This window comes from Saimiri boliviensis, chromosome 4, assembly GCF_048565385.1.
Source record: "Saimiri boliviensis isolate mSaiBol1 chromosome 4, mSaiBol1.pri, whole genome shotgun sequence".
In the NCBI taxonomy this organism is placed as follows: domain Eukaryota; kingdom Metazoa; phylum Chordata; class Mammalia; order Primates; family Cebidae; genus Saimiri; species Saimiri boliviensis.
Window position 1 is genome coordinate 164747037 of NC_133452.1, and position 20597 is coordinate 164767633.

Genomic DNA, 20597 nt, shown 5'->3' on the forward strand with positions numbered 1-20597 from the left:
TTTTCGTGTGTGTGAGACAGAGCCTCACTCTGTCGCCCAGGCTGGAGTGCAGTGGTGCGATCTCGATTTGCTGTAACCTGTGCCTTCCAGGTTCAAGCGATTCTCCTGCCTCAGCCTCCCGAGTAACTGGGATTGCAAGCGTGCACCACCACACCCAGGTAAGTTAGTATTTTTAGTAGAGATGGGGTTTCGCCATGTTGGCCAGGCCGGTCTCAAATCCCCGGCCTCAAGTGATCCCCCGGTCTCGGCCTCTCAAAGTGCTGGGATTACAGGTGTGAGCCACCATGCCTGGCCTAATAAGCACTTTTCTTTTTTTTTTTTTTAAGCTTTAAAGTTGTAATTAAATATTTCAGACCTTAGATAGGAAAGGGGATAAGATAATTTTTGTCTTTTTAGGTTGCTGAACAAAATGATTACTAGAAACACGAACACTTAGCTTTAAGTGTTGATGCTACAAGACTCATCTGGAAACGGGGTCCGCTCGGGGTCGGGAGACTGTTGTTTAGGCTCCTGCTTCCTCACCCTCTCCCCTCCAACAATACTGCCGGTCCATTGTACTTCCCGTTGCTGTCCTTAGTCCATCTCCTTCACGCATGGTCCATCGGCTCGCCCAGACCACCAGAAATGGGCTTTCCTTTGAAATCTGGAGGGCTGCACAAACTTCCCGTGACTTAGCTATCTCAGGTGATTGTGATGAAAAGGAAACATTCCATGCAAGTGGACTGCACTAGGTTGCGAACTAGAAGGAAGGCTGGAAAGGAGAGAGATCCATACACATTTCGCTTTCTTGAACTTGGCAGCAGAGGTAAGGATGAAAAGATACCAATAGCTTGAGACAACTAGAAAATTTTAGGGCCAGGGAGAATGTTATGTTTGTATGTGTATATGTTCTTGTTGTTAACAAATTGGTAACAGATCATGAATATGATTTAATATGAACTTTTTTTTTCTGATTGCCACCCCAATACAAAAAAAAATTTCTCTTAATGGCGGATTAAATAATAAACTAAAGTCTACAGATGTTTCTTTTTTAAGACTCTTCATCTACAAAAGGTCTCTGGTCTTTCCTTTAGTAGTATTATGTATAAAAAGAGCTGGACATTATTTTTTAGAGAAGTGCTGGGTTTAAAGAAAAATTGGTCAGAATATATAGGATTTCCATAAACTATGTCACTCTCCCTCTCTTACGATTTCCCGTTATTGACATCTTGCATCAGTGTGGTACATTTGTTACAATAGGTAAACCAATAACATATTATTATTAACTAAATTCCACAGTTCACATTAGAGTTTGCTCTTGGTTTTATACATCCTGGGTTTTGTTTGTTTGTTTAACAAATGTAGTGCGACATGTATTTACCAGTATAGTATCATAAAGAGTTCATGCCAGTTAATTGTTGAAGGAACTGGCCCTTGCTTCCTTAGAAGCACCTCTGTATTGTGTTTATTTCATTGTATCTGTTTCATGCCCCTTGACATGTTTCTTAATCTACTCTATTTCCTGTAAACTGGCAGTTACAAGTACAGGGTCATTTAGATTCAGCTTCAAATCTTTTAACAAGAAAATTGGGTAGGTGGGCGTGTGCGCTTTCCACTGCATCGCTTTATGAGGAGGTACATAATGTCTGGTTCTCTGACTTTTGGTCACCAATATTAGCACCAACGTGTGGTTCAACTGCCATTCATAAATACGTATCTATAACTCATAGACTTATGTGAATATATACATTTATGTGTTGATAAAATGATAAACACGGACACACAAAAATTCGAAAATAACATTGAAAGAATGAACATAAAAATAAACTAGAACAGATTAATTCTCGAATGCACGGTTTAGAAAAAATTACATGAGGTCCTGTATTAACAACACATAGGTTGACTTTATCTCAGCTGGCCAAAGCAGAGCTTTCTCTTTCGCAGCTCCTCCAAGGTTCTCCATCATTTTCCGAGTCGTCCAGGAGGAAAGTGCTGTTGAAGCTGCCACGCACGTGGAGTGGAGCTCTGCGCTCTGGGGCTGGGAGACGCTGCCCCGCCGCTTCCGGGCTGCCCTGCCTGCAAGGAGCAGGTGGCGATCACAGCTCTGGAGCAGGCTGGAATCGCTGTGCCAGCAAGCCAGGCAGGCCGGGTGCTTCTTCTCCACCTGGAATGTGCGCTCTATTTCGAGAGAGGAACGAGGCGACTTTGGGAAGTGGGGAGAGAGAGGTCTCCCTCGTGACCTTCTTTGGAAATCCCTGTTCTTCCCACTCCAAGCTCATAGAGCTTTGCTCCGGGCGAGATATAAGAAGCCCCGCCCTCAATCGTGTCCTGCCAAAGGTTTGGCGACCCAAATTCCCGGTAGGCTCCTAAGAATCAGGAAAACGGTTGGGGCGCACTGTGTTTATGGTGGGGAATTAGCTCAAGTGGTAGAGCGCTCGCTTAGCATGCGAGAGGTAGCGGGATCGATGCCCGCATTCTCCAGCTTCTCGTCTGGTGTCTTTCTCCTGGTTTGTAGCCTCCGTTCTCATCACTGGGGAGATGATCAAAGGAACTCCCTGGAGGCCGTTTCTTATAGCTCCGCAGATCAGAGTCTGATTGCCCTGCTTACAACCTCCCTTCTTTTCCACTCCTGCCTCAGGTTTGGCACTTCTAAGGTACTCAGGTCTCAATGCAAATTTCCCGTCTTTAGACAAGTACAGCTCAAAGTGATGCCCATACGACCTCTCGGTTCCTACTACGTCTTCACAAATAACCTCTTCTCCGGCAGGTTTGTCTTTAAGTTATTGGTTTGTTTTTCTCTCCTCTAGAATGGGAGCTTCCTGAGTAACGAAACTCCGTCTGTGCAGACGGTGTTCGACTCACCTCGTCCCCATGTGTAGAGTTAAGGTTTTATAAAATACGGTTACCGCCTGGAACAGACGAGGTGGGTAGTATGAGGAAACGGAGACCAAATGCAAAGCAACACTTTAAAAATTATCCTGCCACATTTCCAGAATCTTAAGAACAGCGTTCACTAATGTATGCTGGGTTTTCTTTGTGCTTTCTCCACACTTCTTCTTTTTTGATTTTTAACATTTGATTGACATTGTTCTTTGCTATGACCAAAATGATTCTGCTATTTTCTAGTTAATTCCTGTGTTTCCTTCGCCATTCTATTTTCTTCTATTCTTTCGGGCTGCTGTTGCTTTTTCTTCTTTCTTCTTTTTCTTCCCTCTTACATTTAATGCACCGATTTCTTCTAATGTTTTGTAACTTGAGTATTTAAAGGTATCATTTAAAACTAGAAAGCAGTTTCTACAGAATCTTTAGAAATATGTTGTTGTAAGTTCCCATTTTCATTAAATTCTAAGGAGTTTGAAGTATACTTTTAATTTTTTCTAAACCGTGCATTCGAGAATTAATCTGTTCTAGTTTATTTTTATGTTCATTCTTTCAATGTTATTTTCAAATTTTTGTGTGTCCATGTTTATCATTTTATCAACACATAAATGTATATATTCACATAAGTATATGAGTTATAGATACGTATTTATGAATGGCAGTTGAACCACACGTTGGTGCTAATATTGGTGACCAAAAGTCAGAGAACCAGACATTATGTACCTCCTCATAAAGCGATGCAGTGGAAAGCGTACACGCCCACCTACCCAATTTTCTTGTTAAAAGATTTGAAGCTGAATCTAAATGACCCTGTACTTGTAACTGCCAGTTTACAGGAAATAGAGTAGATTAAGAAACATGTCAAGGGGCATGAAACAGATACAATGAAATAAACACAATATAGAGGTGTTTCTAAGGAAGCAAGGGCCAGTTCCTTCAACAATTAACTGGCATGAACTCTTTATGATACTATACTGGTAAATACATGTCGCACTACATTTGTTAAACAAACAAACAAAACCCAGGATGTATAAAACCAAGAGCAAACTCTAATGTGAACTGTGGACTTTAGTTAATAATAATATGTTATTGGTTTACCTATTGTAACAAATGTACCACACTGATGCAAGATGTCAATAACGGGAAATCGTAAGAGAGGGAGAGTGACATAGTTTATGGAAATCCTATATATTCTGACCAATTTTTCTTTAAACCCAGCACTTCTCTAAAAAATAATGTCCAGCTCTTTTTATACATAATACTACTAAAGGAAAGACCAGAGACCTTTTGTAGATGAAGAGTCTTAAAAAAGAAACATCTGTAGACTTTAGTTTATTATTTAATCCGCCATTAAGAGAAATTTTTTTTTTGTATTGGGGTGGCAATCAGAAAAAAAAAGTTCATATTAAATCATATTCATGATCTGTTACCAATTTGTTAACAACAAGAACATATACACATACAAACATAACATTCTCCCTGGCCCTAAAATTTTCTAGTTGTCTCAAGCTATTGGTATCTTTTCATCCTTACCTCTGCTGCCAAGTTCAAGAAAGCGAAATGTGTATGGATCTCTCTCCTTTCCAGCCTTCCTTCTAGTTCGCAACCTAGTGCAGTCCACTTGCATGGAATGTTTCCTTTTCATCACAATCACCTGAGATAGCTAAGTCACGGGAAGTTTGTGCAGCCCTCCAGATTTCAAAGGAAAGCCCATTTCTGGTGGTCTGGGCGAGCCGATGGACCATGCGTGAAGGAGATGGACTAAGGACAGCAACGGGAAGCACAATGGACCGGCAGTATTGTTGGAGGGGAGAGGGTGAGGAAGCAGGAGCCTAAACAACAGTCTCCCGACCCCGAGCGGACCCCGTTTCCAGATGAGTCTTGTAGCATCAACACTTAAAGCTAAGTGTTCGTGTTTCTAGTAATCATTTTGTTCAGCAACCTAAAAAGACAAAAATTATCTTATCCCCTTTCCTATCTAAGGTCTGAAATATTTAATTACAATTTTAAAGCTTAAAAAAAAAAAAGTGCTTATTAGGCCAGGCATGGTGGCTCACACCTGTAATCCCAGCACTTTGAGAGGCCGAAACCGGGGGATCACTTGAGGCCGGGGATTTGAGACCGGCCTGGCCAACATGGCGAAACCCCATCTCTACTAAAAATACTAACTTACCTGGGTGTGGTGGTGCACGCTTGTAATCCCAGTTACTCGGGAGGCTGAGGCAGGAGAATCGCTTGAACCTGGAAGGCACAGGTTACAGCAAATCGAGATCGCACCACTGCACTCCAGCCTGGGCGACAGAGTGAGGCTCTGTCTCACACACACGAAAAAGGGCTTACTGAACGCCCCACCCCCCACGGGGTCTCACTCTGTCGCCCAGGCTGGAGTGCAGTGGCGCGATCTGGGCTCCCTACAACCTCCTCCTCTCTGGTTCTCCTCAGCCTCCCAAGTAGCTGGGACTATAGGCGCGCACCACCACGCCCCGCTGATTAGTAGAGACGAGGTTTCAACATGTTGGTCAAGCTGGTCTCCAGCTTCTGGCCTCGTCATCCACCCACAATTTTTAAAATTAAAAGTGCCCTCACATATAAATAAATCGTTTTCTCCACATACATGGGTTTTGCCCTTGTACATGTCTAGAGACCCTAGGAATGGTGGTGCGGTGGTGTGGACATGGAACCTGGAACGGCCGGCCCCAAAACCTCCTCCTGGACATCAACAGTCAGTAGTAATCATAACTTCCTTAAAATACAAGAGCCGCAGGACATTCTGGGATATCTGTGCTAATTAATCTGGCAGTTCCCACAGTGGCTTCCCCAGATGTAACGTGCTCTCTTCCATGAAATTAGTGACTACAAACTGTAATGGCAACGAGGCAATTGATTGTCTCCACACGCTTGCCCAAAGCGTTCTCTGAAACGTTTTTGGTAGTTATTTGGGTCCCTGACCTTTGTGGCCTTAAAACTAAGGGACATGGCTTTTGTGGATCTGAAAGACTTGCGGCAATTTTCTCCTTTCCTCCGGGCTGTGCATCGCTTGGAGTTTGCTGAAGAAACGGCTCTTTTCCAGGGCCCCCTCGTGTCCTGAGGATCATCCTCAGAATGTGGGGCTTGGTCTCAGGTTGAAGAGCGTGGGAGAGAGCCACAATGCACGGATTGTCCCACAAGGCAGTCCTGCTCTGTGAATCCCTTTCTCTGGCTTGAGTTTAGGCTCTGAGAAATGATGGGGTGGGATTGCTGTTCGGTACTTTCTGCTGAGACATTTTTGTATATTCATTTCTATCTCCAGGAGCCTCTAAAACGAAAGAGAAAAAACTATCTCGGGTTCTGCGCGTGGCACATGAGTCGGGAGGATTTCGGAGACTGCCGTTCAGCTCCGGCGCTACAGATGAAACAGAGACTGAGGACCGGCGAGGACGGGGTCCCTGGCACGCGGAGGTAACACCTCGCTAAGGACAGACCGCCCACCACTCGCCTTCTTCCTCGCTTTCTGAATTTATTTTCTATAGATTCCCCTGGGTATCGGAACTTTCCCTCGGCTGACGGGCGCTTTGTAATTTCCTTTACAAGCCGGGATCTGTTCGCAGACCTCAGCCCCAATGTCTCTCGTTCCTGCTTCGAGCTTCTCTTCTTAGTTTCTCTAGGTTCGTGTCATCGGCTTTTCTTGTTTTCCAGGTTTAACCCCCAGTTCCGAGTAGCAGAGGGGTCTTCGTGCCATAAAAGTTACTTCCGTGGGCTGGCTCCTGTAACAGGTAGTGGCAGGAGCGGTCCCACCCGCAGTGGAGCACCGTGCATCGCAGAGAAGAACGTGACCACCGCGGCCAGGCCAGCGCGGATGTTCCCGTCTTTGAGCACCTGCTCGGCGTGCCCTCCCCTCGTCGCTCCCGGTTTTCCCCCGGTCGCCTACACGCAGTCCGTTGGATGTCGCTAAAGGTATTGCCAGTCCCTGCCATGGGAACCATTTGGGGGAAAGCAATCCGATTTATTATACCTCTAAGACGTCCAGCGATTCATTCCCTGTCGTCTGCGTACCATGAAAATACAAACAGATACTAATAAGATGGTCGGCGTATTCGGCACCTGCATCCGGGCGTACAGCTCTGAGGCGATCAGCTGGGAAGCGACAGCTGCCCACCCAGAGGGAAGAAAGGAGCAAAGCCAGAGAATGCGCACGTGGACCCGGCAGGCCGCCGCCTCCCAAGCGAGCGGGTTACAATTCCGATCACCTCGCCCCCTAACCCCGCTATTGGCTGTTTGGGGTCTTGGGGTTTTTTTTCGGGGCTGGAAGTCTTGCGTTCCACCTGATTTTTCAGGACCACTGAGCGGAAGCAGCACAGGACTGCCGGCGGAGTCTCCAGACTCATTCGGAAACAGCCACTGCGAGGAGCCAGGGCGCGCGTCAAACCCGCACCCATAGACGGTTACTGTGGGAAAGCTCTGGCCCCGACACAATTCCACTTGCTTGATATTTCAAAAAAGACGAAATTATGCTCCAGCTCTAAAGGGAGTGTGGATTACAGCTATAACCAGTCCCGGGAAAGTAAGCTTTACTCGCAAAATCTGCCCTCTCTGAGGCTCGAACTCAGGACCTTCAGATTATGAGACTGACGCGCTGCCCTCTGCGCTAAGAGGGCGACAAAGACTGGCATCTGGCCTGATTCTACAGGAATGTCCCAATTTCCTTCCCCAGCCGGGCTCTTTTGGGACTTCGGTTTTCTTTGCCCAGGGGCGCTGGTTCTCCAGGATGATTTCCAGCAAGCCCACGTAGGTTTCTTTTTAGCCCCTCGGAAGAAACTCACGCTCGGAAGCCATGGTGTACTGAACAACGGCTGACCACATTTTCTGTTGCTCTGGATCTTCGTCCTCCTCCCGTATATTAGGCAACGCTTACTGTCCACAGTTTCCTTAGCTGCGATAGAGGGCTCTCACTAAATAGCAATTGCATGAATGAAAAGCTCCCAAACATGCCTGCAATTTACACTTATCTGTCTTAATTTAAACTTGCATTTCCACTTACGTCACCTGATACCTTCCCTCAAAATATCACCAACCAATATTATGATGAGTCCTCATGTTGTCTTCACCTCTATGTTCCAAAAACCCTATTACAGATTTTATTCACGTAATTTCAGTTAGTCAAATTTAATGTTTTTGACATAAATCTATACATCATTATCCCCATCTTACTGATGAAACTGAAGCTCAGCAGAACTAAATCCACAGCTGACAAGAAGCAAAACCAGACATTGAAAGCAGATTTTGTTTTCATTCAAAGCTCTGCTTTGGCCAGCTGAGATAAAGTCAACGCATGTGTTGTTAATACAGAACCTCATGTAGTTTCTTTAAATGGGGGATAGTGTTGCAATTTCAAAAATACTTTTTTTTTTTACAATTTGGTTCATCTTAAAAATTAAAGGAAGACCTAGGTCTCCATTTATTTTGAGCAACTTTTTGTCAGGATGAGCTTTCAGAGACCTGAATAGAAAGACCGAGTGTCACTTTTGTGAGTGAGAATGCATCTGACCACAGAGTTCACGTGCTAACTCCCACCTTCACTTACACTCCTTCCTGACTGCTCTCGCTTGTCTCTCTTCTTAGTACCTGGCCAAGGCTCAGACAGTCTGACAGAAGAGAGGTTTTCCTCCTCTACCTGACCATGTGTTGTCAGCCTGAAAATAAAAGGTAAAGGCTGGCACATTCAAGTCTCCTGCTTTTGCCTCCGGACACTATTTCCAGGCTGTTTCTCCTCGTCTTTTGTATCCAAAAGGCTAAAGTTTAGTTTTCCCACGAAAATACATTTAATTGACTTCGAGCTGAAGGCCCAAAACCTGTATTGGCAAAACTCATTTTTCACTAATCTTTTCCTTTTTTGCTGTTGCATGTAATACGATATATCGTTTCCTTTAAAAAGATGTACAGAAGAGGACCGCATTGAGTTGGGTAAACAGCGATAACTCTGCGGAAAGTGTTTACCAGACAGCGTTGGTATAGCCTAGGGATTAAAACAAGCTGGAGAATGCAGGCGTCGATCCTGCTGCCTCTTGCATGCTAAGCAAGCGCTCTACCACTTGAGCTAATTCCCCGACACCGTGCTTGCCTTTTCTGCCTATATTTATCACCGAGACACAAATATCGTTCCACGTCCCACTTAAGTTTTCAGGTTTTTCAGACACCTCTGCAAACTTCCCTACCAGGGCGAAGCCGGGAGTGAAGCTTCTGGGAGACAGCCTCTGATCTGGAAAGCAGTGACCATCCTCTGCTTTTTCAGTCTGAGTCAGGATCCTAAGAAAGAGAGAAAGACAGAAAAGATCTCATTAGGAAAGCTCCAGTTCTAATCCGATTTCACTCTCCCATTAGCTCAAAGAGAAGGAAGTATGGTCCCTAATTAGCAGTTACCTCCAACGCTCTGTTGAATGCGTCACTTCTTAGTAACACAAACCTGGAAATAAACTAGAGTATCTTTTTATCGGTTGATCGTTCAAATGACTTATCTTCAATGTCTGTGTTACTCCACCTTGGGGAATGAGGTCTGCTGTTGCCTATTAATTCTCGATCGATTTAATTTGCATTTTTGTACTGATCAGTGTTTCTGAACATCTTTTAATGTGCCTATTGGCCACATAAGCATCTTATTTTGTGAAACGCCCGCTCAAGCTTTTTGCCCTTGTCTTTACTGAGTGTTTGTATCACTGAGCTCTAAAATGCGTTTTCTCTTCTCTATACCAGTCCTTTGTTATATGTGCGTGTATAACGAATACGTGTGCATATAAAATATATTAATTTTCTTTTCAAGTCTATGTCTTGTCTTTTCATTTTCTTAATGTTGTCTTTCAAACAACAAACGTTTTAATCTTTTATGAAATCCAGTATATCTTTTTTTGTAATGACTCATGCTTTTCTGGTCCCTTCTGAAAAAGCTTTGCCTACATCAAACATGTGCAGACTTATTTTCTTTTTGTCTTCCTCAAGTTGGATATCTTTGAGGTTAAACTTTATGTATATAAGTCATTTTGATTTAATTTTTGTATAGGATATGAGGTAAGGGTAGGAGATCATTTTTTCCATACTCGGTTGCCTGAGACCATTTGTTTAAAAAACTCATTAAGTAACATTTTACTTTTTTATAAATTAGTCGACCACATACGTTGGTCTGTTTCTGGACTATCTATTCGGTTCCATTAATCTATGTACATATCCTTGAGACATCGCCACATTATTTTGATTACATTAGCTCTATAAAAGTCTTGTCAACATTTAGTATAAGCCCTCTGACTTTGTTTTTCTGTTCCTAATTATTTTGGTTACTCTAGATCCTTTAGATTAAACTTGTCGATTTCCGTGAGAAAAAAAAAAAAAAGAAACAACAACAACAACAACAACAACAAAACTCCTGAGGGGATATTTATTGGATTGTAGTAAATCTAGAGGTCAACTCAGAGAAAGAAACGATAATAATATTAAATTTCAATCTGTAAATATGGCAAATAACACTAATTATTGAGATTTCCTGAGTTTTTCTCAGCAATCTTTGGTAGATTGTTATGTCCAAGTCTTTGCACATTGACAAGTTTATCTCTAAATATTTCATTTGTTTCAATCCTATTGAAAATGGTCATTTAATTTTCCATTTTTGGTGACGTCAGTATACAGAAATACAATGAATTTTTGTATATTGTAACCAGCGGCATAGCTCAATTTACTCATAATGCTTATTTTTGTCCATCGTTAGGATTTTCTGTGGACCCGAGTATGTCGTTTGCAAATGAATATACTTTTCCTATTCTAAAGTGGTTATGCTATTTATTCATTCAACCATGCATTTCTTTTTTTTCTTTTTTCTTTTTTTTTTTTTTTGAGACGGACTTTTCGCTCTTGTTACCCAGGCTGGAGTGCAATGGCGAGATCTCGGCTCACCGCAACCTCGGCCTCCTGCGTTCAGGCGATTCTCCTGCCTCAGCCTCCTGAGTAGCTGGGATTACAGGCACGCGCCACCATGCCCAGCTAATGTTTTGTATTTTTAGTAGAGACGGGGTTTCACCATGTTGACCAGGATGGTCTCGATCTCTCGACCTCGTGATCCACCCGCGTCGGCCTTCCAAAGTGCTGGGATTACAAGCTTGAGCCACCGCGCCCGGCCTCATCCATGCATTTCTTGCTTTTTTGCACTACCTAGGACTTTCAGTAAAATGTAGAAGTAGGAAGAACAGGTATTTTGCACCTTTCTTCAATATTAAAAGGTACATATTTATTCTTTCACTATTAACTGTGTTGTTAGATGTAGAAATTTCTGAAATGCCCGTGACTCATCTGAGGAATTTTGCTTCTATTCCTAGTTTACTGAGATTTTTTTTTTTTTAAAACATCAATGAATGACAAATTTGGTTCGATATTTCTTCTGCATCTAGTGAGATTATCACGTGTATTCTTTATTTTGTAAATGTAGTCTATTAAACTGTATTGACTTTTCAATGCTTAACTAATTTTTTATTCCTGAGGCAATCTTCCCTAATTCACGGTGCATTATGCTTTGTAGATAAAGCCGGATTCAATTAGTTAATATTTTAATTTAATATCTGTTGGTAAACCCGTCAGAGAAGGGTCTGCAAGTGTGGAACGCGCAGCTTTCACAGCCCAGAGAATCATGGTGAGTTTAGGGCTCCCTTCTAAGTGATGGGAGCTTCGAGATGCAACAATGTCTTCTCGACTTTGGAGGAAGTGTCTCAGAATTTCACAGATCCTAAAAACTTTCCTTCATGGACCAGGTCGATGAATGGTTTTTGTGTTTCTCTCCCACCCTCTGGAGCTCGCAGGGCTTAACAAAATCTATAATTTACTTGACACTTCTTGCTCATTCAAGATTTAAATGATACTATCAATAGAGTGTACCAATGTTTTGCTGATGGTGCAGACAGTTCAGTTCTCTTTGGACCAGATTATGAAAAATTGGGGGACTTGATACACCTCTGGAACAAGAGCATAAATGCATACTTTTGTCTCTTCCATGTGACTATAAGCTGTTTCTGTTCCTCCTTCCTGATAACAGTAGAAAAGAATGCATTCCCCAAATCAAAGACTGCATGCCGAAGACCATACGGTTTTTGTTTCTATGTTAATATTGTTTATAACCTGATTGGTTTATTGGCTTTACGTTCCAATTACATTTTCTTACGTATTGAAGTAAAACGTGTGAATTAAGAGAGACTCTGCACTATGGCACGGCTAATACTGCAATCTAGATCCCAGACTTCATTTTACCTACAGAAGAAAGAATACTCTCATCAATTTGTCACATGGAAGAAGGCACATGGGTTTGCGGTGGAATTAATGACGTTTTCTGCCTGAATGTTAATTAGCAGAAGCATGTTCCATTTCTTTCTATAGACCCACTCTTAGAACCAGGGTGAACTGAGTGAAAAATATATTTGCCTTTATATTTCTCTTATCAAACTAAGCATTCTTCAATCTACCTTTCTCACTTTTCTCCCAGGACCTCCTAGTGGAATAAAGTATGAAAATGGCTGGTGTCACCTCAGACCCAAAAGGAAAAGTGGCACATCATGTTCAGAATGGGATGAAATAGAGTGTTAGTAATTAACACCTCTGCTTAAAGGACTCAGAGATGAGTTTGCTCAGCTTCTCTGCCCTTAGTAATGGCACCATGCGGGTCTACTTAGAAGTTTTAAATTTAAACTCCCCCCGCCCCCCTTACTTTGGGAGTACAAATATCCTAGAGTGATTGCAGGAATGACTGGGGAAGAGCAGAGTACTCTGAGGTCAGATGGAGACCAAGCAAATCCTGCAGAATAGAAATGGTGTCCTATGACAAAAACACAAATCCAACACTACTACATCTTGAATTTGTTCGTTTCCTTGATTTCTTTCCTCGATTCACACCAAAAATCTGAGCATGAAGTGAATTATTTTTCCACCCATTGCCTTTCAGTTTACTCATCTTTCATCTGGTGTCTGTGTGATTATTTCTCCATTAGGCACTGGGACTGAGACCTGTTATTTCCTATGACATCCCTTCATTCCAGAATGTGGAACTAATTAGGTAAGTTCCAGACAGTTGAATCTAGTGGTTATTTGAGAGATTATTAGATAGTTAAACTGAACCGTTTTTACCTGCACATAATTATGGAGTGCGATTATCTATTTATTCATAAATACCCATAGGCAGGGATCAGAATCAACACTTAGAAGACCCAGTCCCTCAAAAAAGACAACCAAGAAAGCAGATGGATTCTACTACCTTGGATTAATTAAAGTTGCTGAGCAAAGAGCCCCCCCTTCTGCCGAGTCCCAGTGCTGCCTAAAACAGGGGTGAGTGAGAGCAGGACTTAGAGGGTTTGGGGACTGGAGTTTTTCACAGGATGGTTGCGGGGGAAAGTTAGTCAGGTCCTTCTCAGCAGGGGCTGGACGGAATTTCTAAACTAGGAGAACCCCCGGTTTAATCAGCGGCACCTCGCTGCTGGAACCTGAAGATCCGTGTAGAGTCGCTGGAGCAGTCTGGCTCTGGTCTCGCGGATCATCGGGTCTGAATAAGCCGGTGTGAGAACAAGTCGAGCTTGTGTGGCGTGGCACGGGTTGTAGACTGGGCCTGTGCTGTGAGTCCCAGGGCTCGTGCCACTTCTCTCTTTGTTCCTTTCTCAGTTTGTCCCCTTTCGTCAGCAACAGGACTGCCCGGGAGATCAACTTAACGGTCTCACCACCCGAACTTGGAGCTCAGAGCCCGCCGCGGGAGGCTCGGCCATCCAGGCAGGAAAATCAAGGCGCCCAGGTGAGAGCAGGGGCGCGTGGGGCGCGGCGAGAGCGCCGATGCCCGCGGTCCACCCGGTCCTCAGGCGTGGCGCCGGCCGCGCTGAAATCCGCATCTCCCGAAATCCCAGCTGGTAAACGCCGCCCAGGTACTCTCTTGTCATTCTCCGGGACGTAAAGGGCTCAGTGTCTTCGCGGGTCACTGGAACCGCTTCTGCGAGGCCTCCGGGGTGACTGAAGGGAGCGCGGAGTTCCCGGTTCTCCGGCCGACGCGGTCCTCTTCCCGTCCGGCCGCTCGAGTCTGTGCCCGCCAGGGTCTTGGGGGTCTTTATAGGCACCGCATGCGGGCGTGGGGGGCCAGGGTGGTCTTGAGAAACGCAACGTTCGCGCGCGGAAGCCGGAGTGCCTGTCCTCACCTAGGTCCGGCGCCCAGGCCGGGGGTGGAGCCTGCGCCCTCCGCTGTCCGCACCTCGGTCCGCGCTCTGCGTTGAAGTCTGCAACAATCTCACACGTTTCCGGAGCGTGTGTTTCTCCTGTCCTTTCGCTCTCCTTTTCGGGCGCTGGTTTTTCCAACCAGACACAAGGTGTGTGTGTTTCCTGGATTAGCCCCCACCCTTCTGTGCTTTCCGCCTCCAGTCAAGGCTGCGTCCACAGCTGAGCTCCAGGAGGAGGAGGAGGAGGAGGAGGAGGGGAAAGAGGAGGAGGGGGTTCGGGAGGAGGAGGGGGATGATGAGGCGGGGGAGAGGGAGGGGGCGAGGAAGGAGGCGGAGGAGGAGGAGCAGGAGGGGGTGGAGGACTAGGCCTCCAGCTGCCTCCAGGAAGCTCTTTTCACTCAGCGCCTAGTGCGGAAGAGGGAGCCACACCGAGGGAAGGATTAACCAGAGTCGGTTTTTAAAACAGGCGGCAACCCACAGGATTGCGGAAGTGAGGCGGAAACACGCCAGCCCGCGAAAGATGCATTGGAGGGAAGTGAGACTCTAGTTCAGAAGCCGGGAGAAGGAACAGGACGTTAGCAATCGTCTAGACGGAGAGGTGGGCCGTCTGTAGTACAGCTGGGGGCTGGCGGAGACTTCCTTGGTTCCGTTATTCGAAACGCATCTATTGAGCCATTTGCTCGTCCCTGGGAACTGCGGGTGTCCCTGCGTGTTCGGCCACTTTGTCGACGCTGCAAGAAGCGGCCCCATTCCCCAGGGCCCAAAGCACTTCCAGAAATGAAACCCGAGGAACCGCTGTTTCTCCACCGGAGAAGTGGCCAGCCAGGCGGACACTCGCAGAGAAACGGTTGTCTTGGGGACAGAAAGCAGCAACCCCGGCCGGCTCAGCGATCAGCAGAGCTCCCGGAGAACGTTTCTTACTCTAAAGGTCCTGAGTCGGGATTCCAAGTTGACTTGCTTTGCGTGAAATGCCAATGGACTTACACCTGCTTCATCGAGAAGGAATAAAATGCGAGCACTAAGACGGCAACGGAAGGTGCTTCTCTCAAGTGTCTTTTTCACGTAGAACTATGAGAGCGTTTTCCTGAATTTGCTAAAAATGGGGAGGAGTCGGGGTCAGATACTCACTGTGGGGTAAATGGGCGAGCACAGTCGGAACTAACGTTTTGGGGCAGAGGAGCCTGGGTGGGGACTTCCATTGGCCTTGACAGCCCGCGGAGAGGAACCTGCGGTATTTGTTTGGTTTTCCGTCAGTTTCTTGAAGGGTCGCTCAGAAGCTACGGGAGCAAAGTAGAAAGGAGTGATAGGGACAGGCCTGAGTACCGACGGCAGGTGGGGGCGTTGCATTGAGAAAGGTGGCCCCCTAAAGCCGGCGTCCTGAAGCACTGAAGCAGGTGCCGTTTGAAGTTTCCCGCGGCAGAATTTAAAGTGACATTTCAGGGTTCGAAGAAATTTGCAGAGGATCGTAAAGAAGTCAGCCAAGATGGTAGGTTGTTTCCAGCTCCAGGAAGTTGAGAAAAGTTCGTTTGGTAATTGGAATAAGTTGCGTCTTTGAAACTCTAATGAGCGTAGGATGGACATGCTGGACAGAGGCCGGTTAGCTCAGTCGGTTAGAGCGTGGTGCTAATAACGCCAAGGTCGCGGGTTCGACCCCCGTACGGGCCACGTGAGGTTTTTATGCTCATTTTACTGTTACATTTTACTGTTACAGATGTGCGCAGTGCTATACAACACCCCGAGAGAACAAGAAAGGAAATGCGTATGTACCCAGTAACGTTGCTAGGACGTAGTGCGCTTCACATAGTTTTGTGTCTGCGGGTTTAGTGTTCCTGCAAGAGCAGACGACGAAGAGAGCGGAGATTCGGGAGGAAATTGAAATCCCTGAAGATCTCGAAAAAAGAAAAACGGAGGTGAAAACACAGGAATGAGGACCTGGGCTTTTCATTCTGTTACGGTTTCCAAAACGTACCACTCATTCTCTGCCGTCACTAACTTCTGATACGGACTTTCCTAACTGTGCATCTGCTTGCTTCCCGCAGACCTGTCCTTGGCTTGTGCAGTGTAAGTGAAGTCTCTCAACAACTCCCATTCTGCATTTCTATTTCCTCTCTTTTAGCTTCCCACACTTAACTCTAGAGATACTGGAGGTAAGGAAATGTCCCATAGAACGCTGAGAGTTTCACCTCCTCTTTGCTTGTCTCACTGCTTACTTAGACACAAAACCATGTTCCGGAAAATGTCTTCCCTGACCCCCCTCCTAGTTTCTGAGCTTGGGTTTCATTGCTCCTGACACTCACGGGGATCCACGTACACATTTGTTTTGTGGCATTTATCATTTTTGTGAATGTCTGCTGCCTGGCCCTCTTCTCCACGAGACTCTAAGCTCCTCGGGGGGTAGGATGCTTATTGCTAAACACTTTTAAAAGTCTGCATGAATCAATGAAGAATGAGGAATATGTGTGCAGGCATGATGGGAAGAGTGTCTTGTGCCCTAAATGGACTTCACGGGTCTGTAGAACCCAGGCTATCTCAACAAAGTGTATTTTGGTGAGAAGAGCAACAAGCTACCCTACATGGTGATTGGTTCCATTTTGCTGAGTGTATCTCTGAGGCTCTGAGTGGCTCCATAGGCACCTAGGATGGGATAGTGGTGGAGGACAGAGCATGCCCAATAGATCCAAAGTCAGGAAAGATCTGAAATGTTTAACTTTGCTGAGGCTGAGAGACAGGAATGAACCCTCTTCCTTGACGGGAATTTCTACTCCACTGATTGATAGGAAATAAAACGGTGAGCCAGGGCCCCTCAAACCCATGTTTTCTACTACATTAATGTGATTGGTGCTGACATTTTCCAATTTCAAGTCATCAGAATGATTTAGACTAACGTTTACAAAACTCTAATTTATGAAGTCCTTAGCTGTAAATAGATGCAGATACACAGAAGAAAGAGAGTGCTATGCCCTTTGCAATAAGTGGTATTTGTGCTTGTACCTGACGATAAATACACAGGGAAGGAAAGCTACAGAACTGATTAACTCACTGGGTCTCTCATCAACATACGGACCTGATACTCTGGCAGCTTCTGCAGTAACTCCTGGCCTCAAAATCAGGAGCAAAGTGTTACATGCCCTTGCCCAAATCAAGCACTGGCAAGAGATCTGGGAAAACCTGATTTAACTCTTGACTCTGAGGTTAGGATCCACTTACTCTGCAGAAGATGGTGTGAAAAGAAGGTCAGGTGCTGAATGAGCTCCTTTCTGTATTAGAAAAGAAGAATGGAAAACATTGTGAGAAACTGAAGTCATTGTTGGGTGGATAGCAAACAGTATATGCTGTTTTGTGTTTTATCCCCATCTGGGAAATTAAAAAATATATATATTTAGTGAATTGCCTTACTCATTTCAGTAAGACATTTGAGGCCACAGTCTTCTAGATCCACTGATTGTAGAAATAACTTGAATTACAGCTCCGATCGAGTTGCGGTGATGAGTAACGATGACATTAGCATTACATAATGATGTATAGTCATCTTTCAGTGTCTATAGATATCAAAATCCTCAGATGCTCAAGTCCCTTCAATTAAATGGCAACAGATTTGCATATATCTTATACCCATCCTCCTATATACTTCAAATTATCTCTAGAATACCTAGAATACCTAATACAATGTAAGTCTACGTAGATAGTTGTTATATTGTGTTCTTTAGGGAATAATGACAAGAGAAAGTCTGTACCTGTTCAATACAAATGCATTTTTCCTAATATTTTTGATCTGTGGTTGGCTGAATTCACGGACATGGACCTCACAGATGCTGCAAGCTGACTAATGACTATTACTTAGAAGAAATATATAAAAAGAACACTGACTTCTCGAAAGGTGTGCTCCTATGCTTTCTTCTTAAAGTTTTATAGTTTCAACTCTTACATTGAAGTTGCTGATCGATTTTGAATTAATGTTTGTTTGAAGTGTGAGGAGGGGCTCCAACTTCCTTCTTTTGTATGTGGATTTCCAGTTGTTTCAACATCATTTGTTGATGATTAGTCTCTTCCAATTGAATTGTTTTGGAAATTCAGAATTAATATTCTGTAAATGTAAGGATTTGTTTCTGGACTATCAATTCTATTTCATTGACTCATTTGTGTATTCTGATGCCAGTACCATGTTGTCTTGATGACTGTTTTTATCATACATTTTAAATTTGGAAATTGCTTCCTCCCATTTTGTTCTTCTTTTTCAGAATGGTTTTGGCTACTCTGAATTTCTTGCACTTCCACAGGAATATTAGATCAGCTTATCAACATCTAAAATAAAGAAATAAATGCCAGGTGGTGTTTTGAGAATAATTACATTAAGGTATAGATAAATTTCGGGAGTATTGACCATGGCACATCTTTGAAAATGTTTAAGACTTCATCTCTTTCAACAATTATGTGTGGTTTTAACAGTATAAGTTCTGTGCATTTTTTTTTTTGATACCTTCTGAATGTTATGACATTTTTTTCTGGCCTCTATGATTCCTGATGAGAAATCTACAGTCATTCATATGGTAGTTTCACTTTAGTTTTCCTTTGGCTGTTTTCAAAATTGTTTTGTATTTCTTAGTTTTCAGCAGTTTATGATATGACTTGCTATGGGTTTCTCTGGGTTTAACCTCTTTGAGGTTTGCTGAACTTTAATAATCTGGTTTATATCTTTTGACAAATTTGATTCATTTTCAGCCATTAATTCTTCAAAGTTTTCTCTCACAAATATCTCTTTGTCCTCTTCTTTCCAGATTAAAATAATGTGAATGTTAGATTTCTTATTTTTTATTTGTCTCTGAGGCTCTGTTTATTTACAGAAATACTCCATTCTCCATATAGTTCAGATTTTGTAGGTATTCTTTTCAAGTTCGTTGACTTTTTTCCTAGTCATCTGCATTCTGTTATTGAGATCATCCAATTAAGCTTTTTATTTGCCCTAATATTTTGATAAATACATTTTTTAACTCTTAAGCTTAAAATTGGTGCTTACGTATTTCATGTATTTGCTGAGACTTTCCACCTTTTCATTCACTTCAAGAATGTTATCCCCTATTCTAGGAACATTGTTATAACAGCTGCTTTAACACGTGTCAGATGATTTTGGTATTGTGTCCTTTCAGTAATGTTATTTGAGCGTTCTCTTTGCCAAGTGAATTACAATCTACCTGTTGTTTCCTATGCTGAATATTTTTGGGCTGTAACCTGGACTTCTTCATATTATGTCAGGAGACACTGTGTCTTGTTGAAATCTTAAGGATAGGATTGCTGGTTTTGTTTTTGCAGGCACACAATTGCCTTGTATTCAAGTTCCAAGTACCAGCCAGCCTTCCATGTGTTGTTGTTACAAAGATAACTCTACTTGCAAAGCCTTTACAGGGCTGTCCAGAGGTCTCCGGAGTGTGTGTGACCCAGTGGTCAGTGAGGACTGGAAAGTAGCCCTTGCTCAGCTCAGTTCTCAGGCTTTCTAGGTAAATTGTTGGGGTTAGAGTCACTTATTCACAGCTGGCAGGGGCAGCTACAAGTTCACAAACAACTTTATGCATTTGCTTTCTACAGTAGCTGTCCACGCACATTCTAGTTACTTGACACATCCTGGTTTCAGTCCCCTGACCAGAAGGCCGGGGCTGTACTTACCCAGGTGGCTGGCTCTTCTCTGTACTTTTCACGACTGTCTCACATTTAGGAGCAAGATGCAGGCAGAAACAGGGAGAAAAGAGCAATTGTCTGTGTCACTTGGTTTCACAGCTCCTTGAAGAAACAGAATATAATTACACGGTAGATCTGTGCTATCCTGAATGCCAGTAGAGAGCCATCAGCAGCCCTGTATTGTTGCTGTCCCTACATCTTGAGCCAAAGCAGCATTCTGTGCTCAGACACGGAATCGGGTTTGGAGACCTGAGGTCCAAATAATAAAGTCTGGAGAATGTGGGCATCGATCCCACTACCTCTTGCATGCTAAGCAAGCGCTCTACCACTTGAGCTAATTCCCCTTGTTGGAACAGCTTTGTTTGTCCTTAGTGGGTGACATCGAACACAAGTGATTTAGGGCCTTCAGTGCTTTGAAAGCAGGGCTCCTCTAAGGGCAGATCTTCTCATTGATTTCCCAGGGTAAGAGCACAGTGGCTACGCATTCTCTGCCAGGAAGCAGGAGAAAAAAGAACAAGGAGAAATTCACAAAGGGAAAACTTGTGCTGCCAAAATGTCAAGTTTAGGGTATTCCAGGACAGAAAAAGGCACGTTTCAGCATAGGAAGCCTGCCTAGACCTGCGTGGCTAACGTGTTACTGATTAAAGTAATAATAATAATGATAATAATAAAATAATTAAAAAAGAATAAATGATTTAATGTGTGTGTGTGTTTATAAAAGTAGGATGGCATTATCACCTGTTCCTTGTAGCTGAGACTGTGTGGGGGTTGTGAGATCGTGCAGATTTCTGGACGGCAAAAAGCTCTTGCTGTTTTCACAACTAGGCCCTTTCAGGAATGAGGCCAGTGTGCTGACTGCTACTCTAGGAAACGCCT

At 43.9% G+C, this 20597-nt stretch overlaps 5 non-coding genes across 5 annotated transcripts; 2 read left to right on the forward strand and 3 right to left on the reverse strand.

Moving 5' to 3' along the window:
• The first annotated feature begins 2387 nt into the window (after positions 1-2387).
• Positions 2388-2460, forward strand: TRNAA-AGC (transfer RNA alanine (anticodon AGC)). Its single transcript has one exon. It is a non-coding gene; the product is annotated as a tRNA-Ala (tRNA).
• Positions 2461-7420: 4960 nt separating this feature from the next.
• Positions 7421-7493, reverse strand: TRNAM-CAU (transfer RNA methionine (anticodon CAU)). The gene has a single exon. It is a non-coding gene; the product is annotated as a tRNA-Met (tRNA).
• Positions 7494-8869: 1376 nt separating this feature from the next.
• TRNAA-AGC (transfer RNA alanine (anticodon AGC)) lies at positions 8870-8942 on the reverse strand. Its single transcript has one exon. It is a non-coding gene; the product is annotated as a tRNA-Ala (tRNA).
• Positions 8943-15642: 6700 nt separating this feature from the next.
• TRNAI-AAU (transfer RNA isoleucine (anticodon AAU)) lies at positions 15643-15716 on the forward strand. Its single transcript has one exon. It is a non-coding gene; the product is annotated as a tRNA-Ile (tRNA).
• Positions 15717-19992: 4276 nt separating this feature from the next.
• Positions 19993-20065, reverse strand: TRNAA-AGC (transfer RNA alanine (anticodon AGC)). The gene has a single exon. It is a non-coding gene; the product is annotated as a tRNA-Ala (tRNA).
• Positions 20066-20597: the final 532 nt, after the last annotated feature.